At 41.7% G+C, this 20514-nt stretch overlaps 1 protein-coding gene and 1 long non-coding RNA gene across 2 annotated transcripts in view; both read right to left on the bottom strand.

Moving 5' to 3' along the window:
• Positions 1-20514, bottom strand: part of LOC129776333 (NADPH oxidase 5) — a 232572-nt gene that overhangs the window by 82361 nt on the left and 129697 nt on the right. The gene's annotated exons all lie outside the window — the stretch shown is intronic.
• Positions 16179-16836, bottom strand: LOC129776337 (uncharacterized). Its single transcript, XR_008743090.1, has 3 exons — positions 16778-16836; positions 16548-16719; positions 16179-16484 (listed from the first exon to the last, which is right to left on the bottom strand). It is a non-coding gene; the product is annotated as an uncharacterized LOC129776337 (long non-coding RNA).

Raw genomic sequence — 20514 nt, forward strand, 5'->3', positions numbered from 1 at the left:
AGACGCCTAAGACGCCACGAAACCCACGATCGGACAAAAGGAAGAGGGATACCCCAGGGGATGAAGAAGACCTGAAGAAGGTTAAAAATGACAACCTGGAAAACAAAAAGGAAGGTGAAGGCAGTGGATGGCGAACTGTCGAAAAACAGACGGAGAAACGGAAGAAGAAAGAAGAAAAGAAGAAAGGTGTGCAGGAGACAAAAAAAACCAGGCCCAGACGAGAGCGAAGTAAGGGAGATGCTCTGATCGTCGAGGTGAAGGAAGGAGTGACTTACGCATCACTCCTGCGGAAAGTGAGAGACGATCCGGAGTTGAAAGAACTGGGAGAGAATGTGGTGAAAACCAGGCGCACCCAGAAAGGAGAGATGCTCTTCGAGCTCAAGAGGGATCCGGCGGTCAAAAGTTCAGCCTTCAAGGAACTGGTTGCGAAGTCGCTCGGTGAGGAGGCGAAGGTGAGGGCTCTATCCCAGGAATCAGTGGTCGAATGCAGAAATCTCGACGAAATCACGACAGACGAGGAGTTAAGGCGCGAGTTAATAGAACAGTGTAAGCTGGACAATACACCAATGACGATCCGTATGAGGAAGGCGAATGGTGGCACGCAGACGGCGTCGATACGGCTCTCAACAGTCGCAGCCAATAAGATGGTAGAAACGACCAAAATAAAAGTTGGCTGGTCGGTTTGCTCGCTGAAGATGGTGCCCCGGGTGGCCAAGCGGATGGAGAGATGCTTCCAGTGCATGGGCTTTGGACATCAGGCAAGAAGCTGCACAGGCCCCGACAGGTCTGAACTGTGCAGGAGATGCGGTGAGAAAGGGCATGTTGCGAGAGACTGCACGAAGCAACCGAAATGCTTGCTCTGCAAACCAGAGAACGGCAGCGACCATGCGACAGGAAGCTTCAAGTGTCCCTCGTATAAGAAGGCGTTAGCAGAATCGCAGTAACGGAGATAATTCAGATCAATCTGAACCATTGCAACACAGCTCAGCAACTGTTGTGGCAGTCGACAACAGAGACAAAATGCGATGTTGCAATCATAGCGGAGCCGTACCGAGTACCCCGTGATAATGGCAGCTGGGCGACGGATAGCTTAGGGATTGCTGCAATACAGGTGATGGGAAGATATCCTATCCAGGAAGTGGTTGGAGGTTCACATGAAGGTTTCGTAATCGCCAAAATTAATGGAATCTTCATGTGTAGTTGCTACGCGCCCCCGAGATGGACAACTGAGCAATTCCACCAGATGCTAGACGCAATGACCGAGGAACTAATCGGTAGAACACCGATCGTCATTGGAGGCGACTTCAACGCGTGGGCGGTGGAGTGGGGAAGTAGATGCACCAACATCAGAGGGTACAGTCTACTGGAAGCTCTAGCAAAGCTGGAAGTAACGTTACTAAACGAAGGTACCACTAGCACTTTCCGGAAAGATGGGCGCGAATCCATCATCGACGTTACTTTTTGCAGCCCGTCGCTGTTGGCGAGTACGGAGTGGAAAGTGTGCGAGTCGTATACGCACAGTGATCACCAGGCGATCCGGTACAGAATCGGTCAACGAAACCACGTGCTAGTTCGGAGGACAACAAGCGGTGAGCGGAAGTGGAAGACGAATGCTTTCGACAATGACCTTTTCGTCGAAGCACTTCGTCTAGCTGGCGGAGCTTCAGATTGGAACGCAGAAAAGTTGACAGATCTACTGGTGAGAGCATGCGACACTACCATGCCGAGGAAAGTTGTACCAAAAAATGGAAGACGCCCAGCTTACTGGTGGAACGACTCTCTTCGCAACCTTCGCGCTAGCTGTCTTCAAGCCAGAAGACGCGTTCAGAGAGCACGAAATAGCGCTGATAGAGAGGAACGAAATACGGTGTACCGAGCAGCTAGAGCCGCCTTGAAACGGGGAATTACACTGAGCAAAGCGAACTGTTTCAAGGAGCTGTGCCGAGATGCAGATGCCAACCCATGGGGCAACGCGTATCGAGTCGTGATGGCGAAGATCAGAGGACCTGTGACGCCCGTCGAATCGTGTCCCGAGAAGCTGAAGGTCATTGTGGAGGGTTTATTTCCGATGCATGATCCTACGATATGGCCACCGACACCGTACGCCGAAATAGCTACCGAACGTTCTCAAGTTTCCAGTGAAGAACTGGTAGCAGTGGCGAAGAGACTGCAGGTAAACAAAGCGCCCGGCCCCGACGGAATCCCCAACGCGGCCTTGAAAACGGCGATTCAGGCGTTCCCGGACATTTTCAGGATAGTGCTACAGAAATGCTTGGATGATGGTCACTTTCCTAAGAAATGGAAGATCCAAAAGTTAGTGTTGCTGCCAAAACCAGGAAAGCCCCCGGGGGTACCAACATCCTATAGGCCTATATGCCTGCTGGATACTCTTGGGAAACTCTTGGAAAGGATTATCCTCAACAGACTGACGAAATGTACGGAGAGTGACCATGGTCTGTCAAAGATGCAGTTTGGATTCCGGAAAGGTAGGTCCACCGTTGATGCTATCCGGACAGTGGTTGAAAAGGCAGAGAAGGCGTCACAGCAAAAGCGGAGGGGCGACCGACATTGTGCTATAGTAACGATCGACGTGAGGAATGCTTTCAACAGCGCTAGCTGGGAAGCCATTGCCGAGTCCCTACACCGTATGAAGGTTCCTGGGTACCTGTGCAGAATTCTAGGAAGCTACTTCCAGAACCGCGTCCTAGTCTACGAGACGAGCACGGGGCAGACAACGTTGAATATAACGGCCGGAGTACCACAAGGCTCTATCCTGGGCCCAACGCTCTGGAACGTAATGTATAACGGAGTACTGAATCTGAAGCTTCCCAAAGGCGTGGAGATCGTGGGCTTCGCGGATGATATCGCTCTCACAGTGGCAGGCGAGACACTCGAAGAGGTGAAGATGCTTGCAATCGAGTCCATCGTCTCGGTAGAGAACTGGATGCAAGCAGCGAAACTGCAGATTGCTCATAATAAAACGGAAGTATTGTTGGTGAGTAACTGCAAAGCCGTGCAGCGAGCGGAAATCACAGTCGGGGAACACGTGATAACTTCTAAGCGTAGGTTGAAATACTTGGGAGTTATGATCGACGACCGGCTGAATTTCAACAACCACGTCGACTACGTCTGCGAGAAAGCAGAGAAGTCCATTAGCGCGATAGCGAGAATAATGCCGAATAACGCAGGACCTTGCAGTAGCAAAAGGCGTCTCCTGGCTGCTGTATCCTCGTCCATACTGCGGTACGGAGCACCAGCCTGGTCGGCGGCTCTCGAAACCCACCGGAATCGTAGAAAACTGGACCGTACGTTTCGGCTCATGGCGATGAGAGTTGCGAGCGCGTATAGGACGATCTCGTTGGAGGCAGTCTGCGTTATCGCCGGCATGATCCCTATTGGCATCACTCTGGCGGAAGACAGAGAGTGCTACAGACGAAAGGAAATCAGGGGTATCCGGAAAACAGCGAGAGTAGAATCACTCTTGAAGTGGCAGCAGGAATGGGACACGGCGGAGAAAGGCAGGTGGACGTATGGGCTCATACCGGTACTATCGACCTGGCTGAACAGGAAGCACGGGGAGGTGAATTTTCATCTGACACAGTTCCTGTCTGGACATGGCTGCTTCAGGCAATATTTGCACCGGTTCGGGCACGCAACGTCGCCACTCTGTCCGGAGTGTGAAGATGTGGAGGAAACACCAGAACACGTGGTATTTGTGTGTCCCAGGTTCACCGCAAGACGCGAGGGGCTGCCTGCCCTTCATGCCGGGAACATAGTAGAGAAAATGTGTCGCGACGAGGGCACCTGGAACGCTGTGAACAGTGTAATCATACACATCATGTCCGAGCTACAGCGGAAGTGGAGGGCCGACCAGCGTAGTAATAACCCCTGACCATAGAAGAGGAACAAATGCGAGGGCTGTTGCAAAGTGTAGTACCCCACGAGAGTCGTTGTGACGGAGTGCGCGTTATGTTGGAGGGCACTGCCTAATCGGCGCTCCGTTGGGAGAGAAATCCTGCGAGGGTGGCTGTGACGGGGCGCGCGTCAAGTTGGAGGGCGCTTCCTAATCGGTTCACGTCTCGACAGGTGAGAAACCCCGCGAGGGTGACTGTGACGGGTTGCGCGTCAAGCTGGAGGGCAATTCCTAATCGGTACACGTCTCGACGGATAAGCGGAATCTGGAGAGCAGGGTCAAGAAAATGCTGGCAATGCCTGTTGGTGGATTGAGAGAGGAACATTGCGAGGGTCGTTTCGGCGGAGCGAGAGCCTAGGAGAGCATCATCAAATCGGTGGGTACCCCCACGAGAGTTGCTGTGACGGAGTGCGCGTTATGTTGGAGGGCACTGCCTAATCGGCGCTCCGTTGGGAAGAGAAATCCTGCGAGGGTGGCTGTGACGGGGCGCGCGTCAAGATGGAGGGCGCTTCCTAATCGGTTCACGTCTCGACAGGTGAGAAACCCCGCGAGGGTGACTGTGACGGGTTGCGCGTCAAGTTGGAGGGCAATTCCTAATCGGTACACGTCTCGACGGGTAAAAGGAAGCCTGTGCTGCGGATGTGCGTGGCGGAGTACAACGGAAACGTAAATGAGATGTATAGAGAAAAAGGGAAGGATCAACGCTAGTTAGCGTTGAAAACTCGTGAAGTGCATGAGCACAGCCGCCCCCTGAAGTAGTCGCCTAGATGTGGTCCCGGGGGGAATGAGGCTACGAGTAGAGGGCTTGGTTTTTGTGGGTGCGATCCCCACTCGACGTCTGGGTTATCCCTTCCCAGATAAGGCTGGAAGAGCGTTCCTCACCTCTATATAAAAAAAAAAAAAAAAAACAGACAGACAGACAGACAGACAGACAGACAGACAGACAGACAGACAGACAGACAGACAGACAGACAGACAGACAGACAGACAGACAGACAGACAGACAGAAAGACAGACAGTCAGACAGGCAGAAATCGATTTATATATATATATATATAGATTCGCGATCTTCGTGACGTAGATTCGATACTCTCTCGGCCGTCTACATGGCATTTAGTGCATGACCATGATCGATCCTGGATCGAACCGGAAACACCGGTACACGAGAAATGCCACTATGACTGGCAACCTTCACACTGCACCATACTTTCATCGCTGTTCCGGCGGTCGCTCTGTACGTAATCTGTCCGATTCTCGTCGAGTGTTTGTGCGTCTTGCAATGTATGGCCGCAGGGCTTCTCTGGAATCATTTTCTTTGAAGTTTGATTCATATCGACGAGGTCAACTGCGGTCGGTTTTTCAAAAGAAAGTTAAGGTAGTTAGGTTAGGCGTGAACCTTTATTGGATTTTGTCGAACAAATTACAAACTGCGGTATGCATGGAAGGAACAGCGCCCTACCCTAACCTTAATATAGGCAATCGCATGGCGGATATCCCTTGAAAGAACACGGATAGAACAATATCAAAACACAACTGCGATAATCCGCTGTCATCCTGAATGGAATTTATCACCGATACATTCCTCCGTGAGTGTTAAACAACACCGCTTCGACAAATCTCTTAAGATCGTATCGCCGTACAAACCGTTCATGTTTTCAGGTCACGAATCGGCACATTCGCTGAATTTTCCGCAAAACCACCACGTAGACAACCGGGGGAATTAATCGAAACGACATGGTTACCAGAGCACCAAATCGAGCCATGAGCCATGCTTGCCAAAAATCGATGAAAATCAGTCGGAATACATGAATCCGTAATTCACAATTAACTAGCGCATACTCGTTCAACGAATACCCTTTTTGGGGCGCGTGCAATTCAACCCAAACTCACCAGCGCCCTTTGTAACCAGTCAACCGTCCCTCTGCTGCACCGAAAGTGACAGAAAATATGTTCCATCCACGCCCAACGTCCGGCTCTCTGAGCGGGTCAATCTCACACCTCTGGTGGCGGGGCCCAGTTTTATATGTTTGTGCCCCGGGGTAAAAAAATAAGGTGCGTGCACTGGTAACTATGCAAAGCCATGGCGGCGATTATGATAATTCCGTCAGCAGGGGCAGCGGGCGGGACTGGTCCATCTTTAACGCTACTTGCCACCAGCTACCACTTAGCCACTGCTCCAGTTTGTGAAGTTGTGGCGGTCGGTCCCGCTTAGAAGCCTTAGAAGAGAAATAATGAGTGCTCATAAGTTATAAAGTTTCTTGTTTAGCTGGCCAGCGCTTTGACTTGTTTTCATTTCGAAAATCAATTATTACTATTTAACACCTTTTATATTTGAATTAATAAGCTCGCTGCTCGGTTTTGCGGTTGGGATCTATGTGCTTCGAGGGTTTAACGGGGGGACTGAAATTTCTTTCGATGGCCACGACACACTTGTTAGAGCTAAATTATTTGGCCGTAGGTGGAAAATTTTTATGGACTGAAACTATTTATTTCGAATATTTATTAATAGTTTGTGGAGAGAGAGATACGGAGGTGTCGCCGTTTGGGTAGTTTATGTGGAGTGGTTTCTTCATGAATCATGTCTGCCGTTCAACGCCGTATTGCTTTTCGATGAATTTCATTGGTGCTTAATACACTGTTTGGTTTACTTAACAGTTCAGCTGAAAATTTTATGAGGTAACACAGTAAAACTATTTTTGTTTTGCAAAATTCAATTTTATTATTCATCATAATTGCCTTCGAGGGCGATACAGCGATTCTTGCAATTTTTCGATGCCATTTTTATACTACTCTTCAGGTTTTTCCTCAAAATAGGCCTCAGTTTCGGTAATCACTTCATCATCGGTCTTAAATTTCTTGCTAGCGAGCATTCTCTTCAGGCCTACGAACAGGAAATAGTCGCTGGGGCCAGATCTGGAGAATATGGTGGATGCGGAAGCAATTCGAAGCCAATTTCATGCAATTTTGCCATCAATACACGAAATTCAGATTTTTTTCACAATTACTAAAGTTGCTGTAACTCACGAACCAATCGGCCGATTGCTGTCAAACTTTGACACGTATTCATTGAAAGATGGTGCTTTGTGATTGTTAAGTAGATTTTTGCAAGAGGCGCCATCTAGACGTCAACCTTATGAACTTTTCAGCCGAACTGTTACTTCGTGAATAGCGCCATTGTCCTACTGAAATGTCAAATTATTTTAGACTCAATTCAGCACATAAAAGGTAGTCCGGGGCCCTCCAAAATTCGAATGTAGTCTATTCATTTTGATCCATCTGCATCCAAGTAAAATGCAGGCTTCCAATTTCCGATAAAATCCAGTTTTAATCAGCATAAGTTAGGGGGTAACGTTTCCGACTGACACTCGTTCGCGCTTCGGTTGTTCATTGACGGCAACCGGCGAATGTTGATCTCCATTACCATATTCGGCTCGAAAATAAGCATCAAAATAATCAAAACCGGGAGAATGCATAAAAATGCACATAAGAGCATATATCTGCAAATTAAGAGGAAAAAACAAAAAAAATCGACGCGATGTCTATAAATTTGATAATTTCTGACATCCCCGAAGCAACGGAGGAATGTTTCCATTCAGCATGTCACAATTTTTAATGTATTAATTCTCGTCTCACTACTGAGCGGTCGGAATTGAGATCCCGCAAATGTATGAACCTGTTTATTCCACATGCACTTCTGTGTTCTGTCAGTTCCGAAAATGGGCAAGGAGCAAGCCCCGATCTGTGAGTGGATTTTATAAGAATTTAATTCGATTTATCTGCTCGCTGCGAGTATTGGTTGCAAATTAAATGAATTATTTAAAGCGCATAGCGAGCGCGGTAAGAGTTGTAAACTGGATGAAGAAAAAAAGTTGACCATTTAAGGATTGATTGAACCCATCAAATGCGAGCATTGCTGCGGTGTTGTTTTATTTCACCATCCAGCGCAGAGATACACGAATGTTCAGTCACGAAGCCGTTTTTATTAGTGCCACCTTGGAAACTAAGAGATAAGACTCGTTTCGAGGGGTAATAAACTCTCCCAAAACTGCAGGAGAAATCGCTGGAATTACTACGAGCTTATAAAATACGTAATGGAACGATTAACAAATGCAAAATATGTTAATACGAGCAACAAATTAGAACCCATCATAATCTTAAAACACGATCATCAACGGAATTGGATCAGAAATGAGAAATTGTGGACCTGTTCTTCGTCGTTAAAAAAATAATTGAATCACCCCATAATACCAGAGCAATTTTACAATAATAAAAAAACTCGACCCAATTTAAATTCCACCTTTATTAAGTTATCTCAGTGAGACGATCTGTTCTTGAAAAATAATCTCCTCCGTAGCGTTGAGCGTTGATTGGGTGACTTCGGTCGTAACCGGATCTCCGAGCGGAGTCTTTTCAGATCGTGTAATCGGCTTGTAGAGCGAGACGCTTCTGCACTACGCCTCCAGGTTTCTGCCACAAGTGACAACAGCCAAATCTGATTTATCTCGCCAACTTAATCTGCATACATCGTCGGAGGAACCCGAACCCCGAACTCCCAATCCGTGCGATTGGTTTTTCGCCGAACGAGACTCGCACAAGATTAAGGTTTATGATAATTCGAACACTACCTGTAACACGAGTAGTTGCGCGAAATGCATCTTGTTGTGTCGCGAGCATGTCCTCCGGAGAAACAGGAGAATTCCCGTGTGTATCTTTGCGCCAAATGAACACGCGTTTTTCTTCGGACAAAAGCTTGCCCAACTCAACTAGCCTTTCATCAGCTAGAGCGCGAACGCGGACTTGTTGCTCCTTGCACGCAATTCAATTTGTCAGCATCGATTGGCCACATGTTTACTCCCGGAGGCGCCCGGGATTCCCGGTCGCAGGCTGAGTCCGAGGGAGGTTTGACGGGAGAAAAATTGAAACTGAAATTAATGCACGACAGCTCACAATCGTAAAACATGATAGGCGGGAAAGGCGCACACAAAAGGCATGATTTATGGTGATGGCGTTGAATTTACGCTTAATATGGATCCTGCGATATTATTTTCGAAAATATCTCAGATTGGTTTAATATGAGACGAAGCGGAAGGACGAAACGGAACGCAAGAAAAATCTGTCGAGATTATCGTCCCGATGCTGCTGTAAATTAACCATGCAGACCCGCCTTCGCTCGTTTCTCATTCGTCTTCGGGGCGCGATATGAACTTTGTGCCGCACTCGAAGACCAATTCGGGTGGGAGATCAATAATGTCCCGCACTTGGTTAAGCGATGGATGGCGAGAAGAGATTTATGGCCCTCATAGTCGATTGGTGCCAGCCAACGTATATACCCCTCCGAGTGCATTGTAAATGCATCTATTTTGACCCATCGTGCGGATGTAATGTGTAATGTGTATTGTAAATAAAAGAAAAAAAAACAAAATAATCAAGAATTCCTCTAAAATCAATCGATCGACGATATGTTCCGTGTGCTTACGCTTTATAGAACTCCAATAGTAACGGTCCACATCCATTTCTTTCCTTACGTATTAGCCAATGAGGTACATATAGAGGTGGAGCAGTAGGCGAAGTGTATCTGTATTGGCAAGCAATATATCGTGACGTTATTATTTGCATTTAATATGGAATGTATATGGGAGAAACAAAACAATGTTGAAAGTACTCACGATTGCATGATAATATGAGCCAAAATTCTCATGAAATCATTCAACTGATTGTTTTTTAACAGATGACAATTATATCGTGGCTTATTCCGATTGTTCATGTGGTAGAAAGGTCCAGAGAGCAGTCGTATACTTAGTTCTCGAAAGCCGTAACATTTTCGGTGAAATTTTGAATCATTGACGATTATAATCTCACAACACACATACCAACACTGAGAGCCGTCGAAAGATCAACTTCATAACAGTAAAATAATCAAACTTCGTTTGTTTCTATGAACGTGGGGGAGTGAAACTGGCACATGGAAATATCACTTTTATCCGGCTTCATCGATGTGATTTCACAAATATCCACTCCACGCTATCACATTAGCCTCATATTCGGCGGGAGCTCTACAAAAATGTACGTTTTTCATTGATGAATAACTTCCTGAAAATAGCATTTTTACATGGATGCGGTGGGCAATCAACGATAAACACAACGACTGACGTCACTATTTGCGAAATAGTTATGGCAGCGCATGCTATGTCGCTCGAAACTCGACCATCTTCATTACCTCTTTTCCAGGACATTGCGTATGGCCGTCTACACATTAGGCAACAGCAACCCGATCTATGTTGGCGATGTCAATCGCATCGCCAACTCAGCTCTGCACATTGAGACAACTCGAACGCGATGAATTCGTTAAGTTTTTATCCGTCATCATAAACTGCCTAATCGCTGGCAGAGATGCCATTTATTTAACTGCCGAAAAATACGGAGAGCAAATTATGAAAAATTGATTTGAAAAAAGACGGGTGGGTAATGTCGGGGACATAACCGGAGTGACGTAGGACTATACAAAGGGGACAGCTTTTGTTAAATATATACTTTTTATATATTGTTTTATTTTCTTCTCCTACGTGAATACCTACTTATCTACCTGAAAAATGGATTAGTTTACTGTTTACTCTTTATGAACATGTTGATGGTTCTGAAAAGGACCTTTGGTGTTGTGTTTTTGTTATCACTCGATATCCCCATCTTGTTCGGTTAAACCTTCCTGTTTAGCTATTGCGTTTGCCACTCGCCACAGCTTTCACAGTTGGAAAATTTCTTCCCATCAAGCTTGTGACATGTTGTTCAGTAAATTACATTTTATGCGACGTGCCGAAACACTCAGTGTCGCATTGGAGGCGATTTTAACCTGTGTTTTAACCATAATTTGGACCCCGAACTCTATGTTTACAAAAATTTCGCATTACATGTCCGTCCAATTAGCTAAATGTCGAACTAATTGTAAATACTGTACTTTAAATCTGGAAACATTTTGAGAATTGGTGAAAATTGAATAATCAGGAAAGTCCCCAACTATCAATAAGCTCAGAACAACTGCCAAATTCACATACTCATCAGATCCTGGCAAACAAATTATGAAAAAATCAATTTGTGTTTTATTATAATTTTGGATATTATTTTAGAATGCATTGAACTGTATTTCCTAAACTCTTTTTTGAAAGGTTTAATGGCTCTGATAAGCGCCGTGTTCTATGCAATGGTTCCAATTTAGAAAACTTAGTACTCGTGGTTTTAAAAAAAACCATTTCGAACGCCCTCGATGTCGCCTTGTTCTGGTTTTGCCACCAAAGCAGATTGTATAAAGAACAAACTTTTTTCTTCCGCTACCTGCTGTCGTTTTGCGATTGCGTTTGCCACTCGCTGCAACTGCCTGTTGTTGTCTTGATGTCCACCGAACCGAATGTGTTCTGTTCTGAATGCGGGTTTTCTTATCGTCGCGAGCAGCTTTTCCACTTCGGCGGCCGAAACTATATAACGCCGGCTAGGTGGACTGATGCACTGGTACTAACGTGCTCGGCCTAGCTACCCTTGCGGGGAACTCCAGACTAACACGGTTCGAGCGGGATTTTGCCTTTCCCTTCACTTTTCCTCCTTTGCCATATCCAACCATGGCTGCTTGTGTTGGTTTGTTGATGTGATGTGATGCGAAACGATGTGATGTGGTGTATGGTTTCGATGAGAATGATCGTTACGGCAGCGGAGCGGGGATTTTTAAGCTGACTGGCTGGCTCGAGAATTACGCATGTGTGAGACTGCGACCAATGTTTCGTTCATATTTTTTCTTTTTCCTTTCCAATCGTGCTTCATTGTATTTCGCTGCTGCTCTGGTTGCCCGTTTTGGTCGGTACGATTTGAGGAGCACAAAATGGACCAATCAAAAATGGGCACATAGTGCATTTGGACAATGCTTGATATTTCACAATTATTCAATTATTTATCTCAAGAAAAATGAAATGTTATTCGTTATGATAGATGCGTAGATATATTTCCTATCAATTGATGCAAAAACCTTTGCGATCTATTGAGAAATGCTCGAGTTATAAGCGTTCCAAATCTTGCATTTTTTCCTACTTCTTCAGTGCCTAGATTTCCATTTCACCCCCTATATCTTCCGGTTAGACGTAGTCCTACGTCAAAAACAACTTTACTTGGGATTTTTCTTGACACCAGGCAAAGAAAAAATAAATAAAAAAAGACGGGTGGGTAATGTCGGGGACATAACCGGAGTGACGTAGGACTATACAAAGGGGACAGCTTTTGCTAAATATATATTTTAAATATATTGTTTTATTTTCTTCTCCTACGTGAATACCTACCTATCTACCTGAAAAATGGATTAGTTTTCTGTTTACTCTTTATGAACATGTTGGGGGTTCTGAAAAGAACCTTTGGTGTTGAGTTTTTGCTTTTTTTTTCAAACTTTCTCAATTTTTTCTCACTATCTCATAGTTGATTCTTTATTTTTTTCTGAAAGCTTTGTACTTATTAAATGTTCAACGCCGGACATCTTTTGGCGTATGCACATATCGTACAATCAAAATGATGGCTGTGATAGGGAATGCATAGGTGGTCATCAGCGCGCGTTTGGACTTTAGCGGTACACGCTCACAGGATAGAGACAAATCGGCAGACTCAGTCAAAGGGTCGAGTCCAACGAGACGAACGAATGAGCGTTAAAAGGCAGCGATGGCAAAAAAATACATTCATTACGATTTGTTCGCTCGTTAGATTCACATGCAGTCTAAAATGGGTCCTTTTCAGGATCACAAAATTATCTTCAATCTAAGAGTTTATTGTTTTGTTATCACTCGATGTCCCCATCTTGTTCGGCTAAACGTTTCTGTTTAGCGATTGCATTTGCCACTCGCCACAGCTTTCACAGTTGGAAAATGTCTTCCCATCCAGCTTTGCGACATGTTGTACAGTAAATTACATTAAATGCGACGTGCCGAAGCGCCACTCAGTGTCGCATTGGAGGCGATTTTAACCTGTAATTGACCATTTGCGATGACAGTGGTACAGTGTCGACTTTCAATGTGGGGTCATAATTTGGATCTCTATGTTTACAAAAATGTCCAACTAAATAAGTCGCATTACATGTCCGTCCAATTAGCTAAATGTCGAACTAATTGTAAATTACTGTACTTTCAATCTGGAAACAATTTAAGAATTGGTGAAAATTGAATAATCAGGAAAGTCCCCAACTATCAACAAGCTCAGAACAACTGCCAAATTCACATACTCATCAGATCCTGGTAAACAAATTATGAAAAAATCAATTTGTGTTTTATTATTATTTTGTATGTTTTAGAAAGCATTGAACTGTATTTCCTAAACTCTTTTTTGGAAGGTTTAATGTCCCTGAAAAGCGCCTTGTTTTATAGAATGGTTCCAATTTAGAAAACTTAGTACTCGTGGTTTTGAAAAAAACCATTTCGAACGCCCTCGATGCCGCCTTGTTCTGGATTTGCCACCAAAGCAGTTTGTATAAAGAACAAACTTTCTTCTTCTGCTACCTGCTGCCGTTTTGCGATTGCGTTTGCCATTCGCCACTCGCTGCAACTGCCTGTTGTCTTGATGTCCACCGAACCGAATGTGTTCTGTTCCGAATGCGGGTTTTCTTATCGTCGCGAGCAACTTTGCCAGCTAACTCGATCACTTCGCCTTTCCCTTCACTTTTCCTCCTTTACCATGTCCAGACATGACTGCTTGGATTGGTTTATTGATGTGTTGTGATGCGAACCGATGTGGTGTACGGTTTGAATGAGAATGATCGTTACGGCAGCGGAGCGGGGATTTTTAAGCTGACTGGCTGGCTCAAGAATTACGCATGTGTGAGACTGCGACCAATGTTTCGTTCATTTTTTTCTTTTTCCTTTCCAATCGTGCTTCATTCTATTTCGCTGCTGCTCTGGTTGCCCGTTTTGGTCGGTACGATTTGAGGAGCACAAAATGGACCAATCAAAAATGGGCACATAGTGCATTTGAACAATGCTTGATATTTCACAATTATTCAATTATTTATCTTAAGAAAAATGAAATGTTATTCGTTAGGATAGATGCGTAGATATATTTCCTATCAATTGATGCAAAAACCTTTGCGATCTATTGAGAAATGCTCGAGTTATAAGCGTTCCAAATCTTGCATTTTTTCCTACTTGTTCAGTGCCTAGATTTCCATTTCACCCCCTATATCTTCCGGTTAGACGTAGTCCTACGTCAAAAACTTAATTTCACAAATCATCGAATCAAATTGAATGCATACGCGGCTTCTTAAAACTACAATAGAATCAAAAGGGCACATTTGAAATACAATTTACACTATAGCAGAAAAAAAAAGACGGGTGGGTAATGTCGGGGACATAACCGGAGTGACGTAGGACTATTCAAAGGGGACAGTTTTTGTTAAATATATATTTTAAATATATTGTTTTATTTTCTTCTCCTACGTGAATACCTACCTATCTACCTGAAAAATGGATTAGTTTACTGTTTACTCTTTATGAATATGTTGATGGTTCTGAAAAGAACCTTTGGTGTTGTGTCTGTGTTATCACTCGATATTACCATCTTGTTCGGTTAAACCTTCCTGTTTAGCTATTGCGTTTGCCACTCGCCACAGCTTTCACAGTTGGAAAATTTCTTCCCATCCAGCTTGTGACATATTTTACAGTAAATTACATTCAATGGCACGTCGCATTACCACCACTCAGTATCGGATTGGAGGTAATTTTAACCTGTAATTGAACATTTGCGATGACAGTGGTACAGTGTCGACTTTCAATGTGGGGTCATAATTTGGATCTCTATGTTTACAAAAATGTCCAACTAAATAAGTCGCATTACATGTCCGTCCAATTAGCTAAATGTCGAACTAATTGTAAATTACTGTACTTTCAATCTGGAAACAATTTAAGAATTGGTGAAAATTGAATAATCAGGAAAGTCCCCAACTATCAATAAGCACAGAACAACTGCCAAATTCACATACTCATCAGATCCTGGCAAACAAATTATGAAAAAATCAATTTGTGTTTTATTATTATTTTGGATAATGTTTTAGAAAGCATTGAACTGTATTTCCTAAACTCTTTTTTGGAAGGTTTAATGGCCCTGAAAAGCGCCTTGTTTTATGGAATGGTTCCAATTTAGAAAACTTAGTACTCGTGGTTTTGAAAAAAAACCATTTCGAACGCCCTCGATGCCGCCTTGTTCTGGATTTGCCACCAAAGCAGTTTGTATAAAGAACAAACTTTTTTCTTCTGCTACCTGATGCCGTTTTGCGATTGCGTTTGCCACTCGCCACTCGCTGCAACTGCCTGTTGTCTTGATGTCAACCGAACCGAATGTGTTCTGTTCCGAATGCGGGTTTTCTTATCGTCGCGAGCAGCTTTGCCAGCTAACTCGATCACTTCGGCGGCCGAAACTATATAACGCCGGCTAGGTGGACTGGTGCACTGGTACTAACGCGCTCGGCCTAGCTTCCCTTGCGGGGAACTCCAGATCAACACGGTTCGAGCGGGATTTTGCCTTTCCCTTCACTTTTCCTCCTTTACCATGTCCAGACGTGGCTGCTTGTGTTGGTTTGTTGATGTGTTGTGATGCGAACCGATGTGGTGTACGGTTTGAATGAGAATGATCGTTACGGCAGCGGAGCGGGGATTTTTACGCTGACTGGCTGGCTCGAGAATTACGCATGTGTGAGACTGCGACCAATGTTTCGTTCATTTTTTTCTTTTTCCGTTCCAATCGTGCTTCATTGTATTTCGCTACTGCTCTGGTTGCCCGTTTTGGTCGGTACGATTTGAGGAGCACAAAATGGACCAATCAAAAGTGGGCACATAGTGCATTTTGACAATGCTTGATATTTCACAATTATTCAATTATTTATCTCAAGAAAAATGAAATGTTATTCGTTATGATAGATGCGTAGATATATTTCCTATCAATTGATGCAAAAACCTTTGCGATCTATTGAGAAATGCTCGAGTTATAAGCGTTCAAAATCTTGCATTTTTTCCTACTTGTTCAGTGCCTAGATTTCCATTTCACCCCCTATATCTTCCGGTTAGACGTAGTCCTACGTCAAAAAATCTGCTTATCTGGCATTCCTGGATGTACTTTTTTCGAAGGTGTTTTATCTCATATATCAAACAATAATACCATTTTTATTTAAAAAATGTACCGTTGTGTTAATATTCCTTAGTGTGTACAATAGATTTCAGAATTTCTTTGGGTTCTGCTTTTTTTCTAAATTCTAAATATTTCTAAAAAATGGATGTATATATTTATTTTTCGTTGGAGTAATACCACAAACCAGCAAACAATATTTACAAACATAAAAAAATCATTGAAATAAGAATACAGCCGAAAAGAATTAGATAAAGAAAACAGAAAAATTTTCAACAATTCTTCTAAAGAATGATTTATGTATACACTAACGCTAAATATGAAAAATTCTCCCAGGGGTCACATATTCGCAGACCGCACCTTCGCACATGGTACAATCGAGAATCAGGGATGATAACGGTTTCCCGGGAAATCTGACCAGAATTATCCAATCTTAGGCTATCTGTTGGTATTTGTTGAATCATTATTATAACCGACGGCATCAAGCTAAAGGTGACATATTTACCTAACATACTTATTTCGGCTCGCTGATAACAACAGACAGCAACAATTGCTGTTAAACACATCCAGCGGATTCTGTGCTTTTTGCTCAATCTCCAATATTATACGCATCCTTGACCAATTCAGCACTCTTCCCGGACGGTATATCAAGAGAACTTGCATATTGATGGCATTTCCTAACGTCAAACGAATATATATTATATATAAACTAAACCAAAATAGCAAAATACTTACATCTCGTTCGTTCATAGAAACAGATGCGCCAATATTGTAAACGCTGTTTTGCATCACCACTGACAGATATTGAAATTCAATGAACGCAGAAATTAAAACGTCAACAGCAATTGAACGAAAAGGTTGCCGACACAAATCGCGCGCGACTCGACATGCTGAGTTGAATCGAAAAAGTTGGTCCGATCAAAGTTGCCAGTTGCCTAGTGTGTATGCTCCCATTTGATTACACATGTTCTTAACTTTTTTGACAGATTCGTTAAGTTGCTTTCCAACTTAGGTTGCCTAGTGTGTAGATGGCCTATTAGCCATGGATAACTACTACTACAACCATCGTCCTCGGAGGCGTTGGACTCTCTGCTGTGGTTCACAATACAGCAAGTCAAAATGAAATCAACAAATGACAAAACATGAGTACCGTTTTGTATCAAATTCTGAACACTTCATTTTTAAATGTAAAGGGCCTGGCCGGGTTAGGGAGTAAAAAGTGCCCCCAAACCATATTACCAGCTGTATGGCAAATATTGTATAGGATATTAAATAAGAAATTTTGGCGGTTTAATTGAACCCCTATGTGGTTTAACATAGGATCTATGGTGAAAAACGGACCTTTTTGTTTATTCCACGCCATCCTCAAAAGTTTCGAGATGAAAATTTGAAAAAAATACTGAATGTGCATCTCACCACGGTGTATCAAAAAAAATTATAAAAAAAAATCATCAAAAATTTAATTACTAAAAAAATATTTAAATTTTTAATTTTTTTTGGGATTTAGAGATTCAGCACTACCCTGATTCATATTTAAATATGTTCCTACGGCTTTTCTAGTTATGTGTGATTTTTTCAGTTTTTTTCAGTGTTGCGCGGTACACAAAAATTTTTTTTTTATATTTCCAAAGGGTCTGGTTGGGTAAGGGAGTGAAAAGTCCCCCCAAACCAAATCACCAGCTGTATGGAAAACATTGTATAGGGTACTAAATAAAACATTTTGTCAATAGTACCATATATTTCAGCTTTGAGACAAAAATAAGAAAACATACTGAATATACATCTTACTAAGGTGTATCGAATAATATCTTCAAACAATTTTTTCATAAAAAAATCTAGTAATAAATAAAAATTAATACGCGGTACAAAAAATTATATATTTTTTGGCATTTCGAAATTTTGAAAAAAAAAATAACTTTGAGACCCACTTCTGCTCAAAATTTTATTTAAATGCGTTCATATGTGTCTTTTTTCTACATGTGGCGTAATTTTTTCCAGAATTTTTAAGAGCATTGCGAGACACAAACATAGTTTTCTTCATCGTCTGCATATTTTTTTTAAATTTTTTTGAAATCGATTATTTTGTTGTATTCGTGGTTTTCAATTGTAAGATTAAAATAAAAAATAATAATAATTTGGATTTTTTTAAACATTCTTCTCATTAATCCGAATGATCTTTCCACAAGGACTTTATTTTTTCTTACAGAGCTCTATCGTACTGCTGACTCCTATGAATTTGGTAAACCATCTAAATTCAATGTACAGATAATCTCATATATTTTAAGATATGAGAAAAAAAATCTTTGTGCAGTGCAATGCTCTAAATATACCGACAATATTTAGACATTTGAAAAACAAAATTTTAATAAATATAAAAGCAGTACTGGGTCTCTAAATTCAAAATTGATTAAAAATGCCCAAAGTCCAATTTTTTTTTTCGTGCAATCCTCTGAAAAATTCAAGAAAAAATTTCACTACATGTGGAGAAAACAACACATACGAACGCATTTAGATAAAAATTAGAGCAAAAGTGGGTCTCAAAGTAATATTTTTTTTCGAAATTTCGAAATGCCTTTAAATATATATAATTTTTTGTGTACCGTGAAAGACATTCTAAAAATTCTGAGAAAAAAATCACAGATAACTAAAGTTTACGTAGGTAAATTCGAATACAAACTAGAGTAGTACTGAATCTCAAAATCGAAAAAAAAAAATGTTTAATTTAAAATTAAAATAAAAATTAATTCAAAATTTTTTTAGTACACCCATACCTCGCTATACGGCCGCTCTTTATACGGCATTTCGCCATAACGGCCCTCTTCAAATAAGACATGTTTTCGATTAACGGCCTAAAACGTTTCGCTATAACGGCAAAAAACTTTTTTCGGTGTCGATATTAATACATAATTCATGAAACATGAAGTTGTTTCATTTTTGTCTATAGAGTATTGTTGATTTTTGGAGTCTGTTATTATTTTATGTACAAATAAAATGAAAAGATAATATGTATTTTGAATGATAAACCATGTTACATATTTTCCGTATTTATAACCGATACGATTGAACTTGTATTAGAATAATTGATTCCTTATACCGCTTTTCGCTTTGCGGCCAAGTTCCGTGGAACGTATCTAAGCCGTAAAGCGAGGTATGGGTGTATTTGACTTTTTGATGAACAAATTGTTTTAAAATATTGATCGATACACCTTAGTAAGATGTACTTTCAGTATTTTTCATATGTTTGTCTCAAAGCTATTGAGAATGGCGTGAATGAAACGAAAAGGTGCATTTCTCACCATAGATCCTATGGTGTACCATATAAGGACTTAAATATATGGTACTATTGCCAAAATGTATTATTTAGTACCCTATAGAATATTTTCCATACAGCTGGTGATTTGGTTTGGTGTGACTTTTTACTCCCTTACCCAGCCAGACCCTTTGGAAATATAAAAAAAATATTTTGTGTGCCGCGCAACACTGGAAAAAATCTGAAAAAAATTACACATAACTAGAAAAGCCGTAGAAACACATTCAAATATGAATTAGAGTAGTACTGACTCTCTAAATTCCAAAAAATATTTTCGAAATTTCAATATTTTTTTTAGTACTTAAATTTTTGATGATTTTTTTTTTGATATTTTTTCTTGATACAACGTGGTGAGATGTACATTCAGTATTTTTTTAAAATTTTTATCTCGAAGCTTTTGAGGATGGCGTGAAATAAACGAAAAAGTACGTTTTTCACTATAGTTAAACCACATAGGGGTTCAATTAAACCGTTCAAATTTCTTATTTAATATCCTATACAATATTTGCCATACAGCTGGTGATTTGGTTTGGGGGCACTTTTTATTCCCTTACCTGGCCAGGCCCTTTACTGAACTTTAATATTTTCAATAATTGAGTAATGAATACCCTGACATTCTTCGTGGTGTAGGCTTCATTTCAACATCATTCACAAGTATATAACTCATTCACTATATATAACATAAAATACTAAGCATTTGCAAAAAACTGACTGTCAAAACCAGCGATAAAATGTTTGCGTTAGCAAATTCGGAATTTGAATCAAGTTTCGAAGCACAATATACAAATCTTTGGGGGTGTTAAACTCACACTGCATTTCAGTTTTAAATCACTTCAAAAAATAGAATAAAGTTAAATAAAATACATATCATACATATCACCCCCATCAGGGTCACCAAAAAATTCTACTAGAGAGTCAATCATAAAATTTCGTTTCTTCCTAAATAAATATCTCAAGTGATAACTTGAAGGCGAACTGAATACAATAAGTTCGTAATCCTACATTAACAATGTGGTCGTGTCTTGAACAGCAGAAACAAACTAAAATGTCACAAAACTTAAAAAAAACAGAAAATCAAAAATCTAGAGCTACAACTTTTTCCCATCTCTGTGGCAGGGCTTGAAGACGGTCGTCTCCGAATAATCTTTTGATGTCCCGCCCA

The sequence above is a fragment of the Toxorhynchites rutilus genome, chromosome 3, assembly GCF_029784135.1.
Source record: "Toxorhynchites rutilus septentrionalis strain SRP chromosome 3, ASM2978413v1, whole genome shotgun sequence".
NCBI classification, from domain to species: domain Eukaryota; kingdom Metazoa; phylum Arthropoda; class Insecta; order Diptera; family Culicidae; genus Toxorhynchites; species Toxorhynchites rutilus.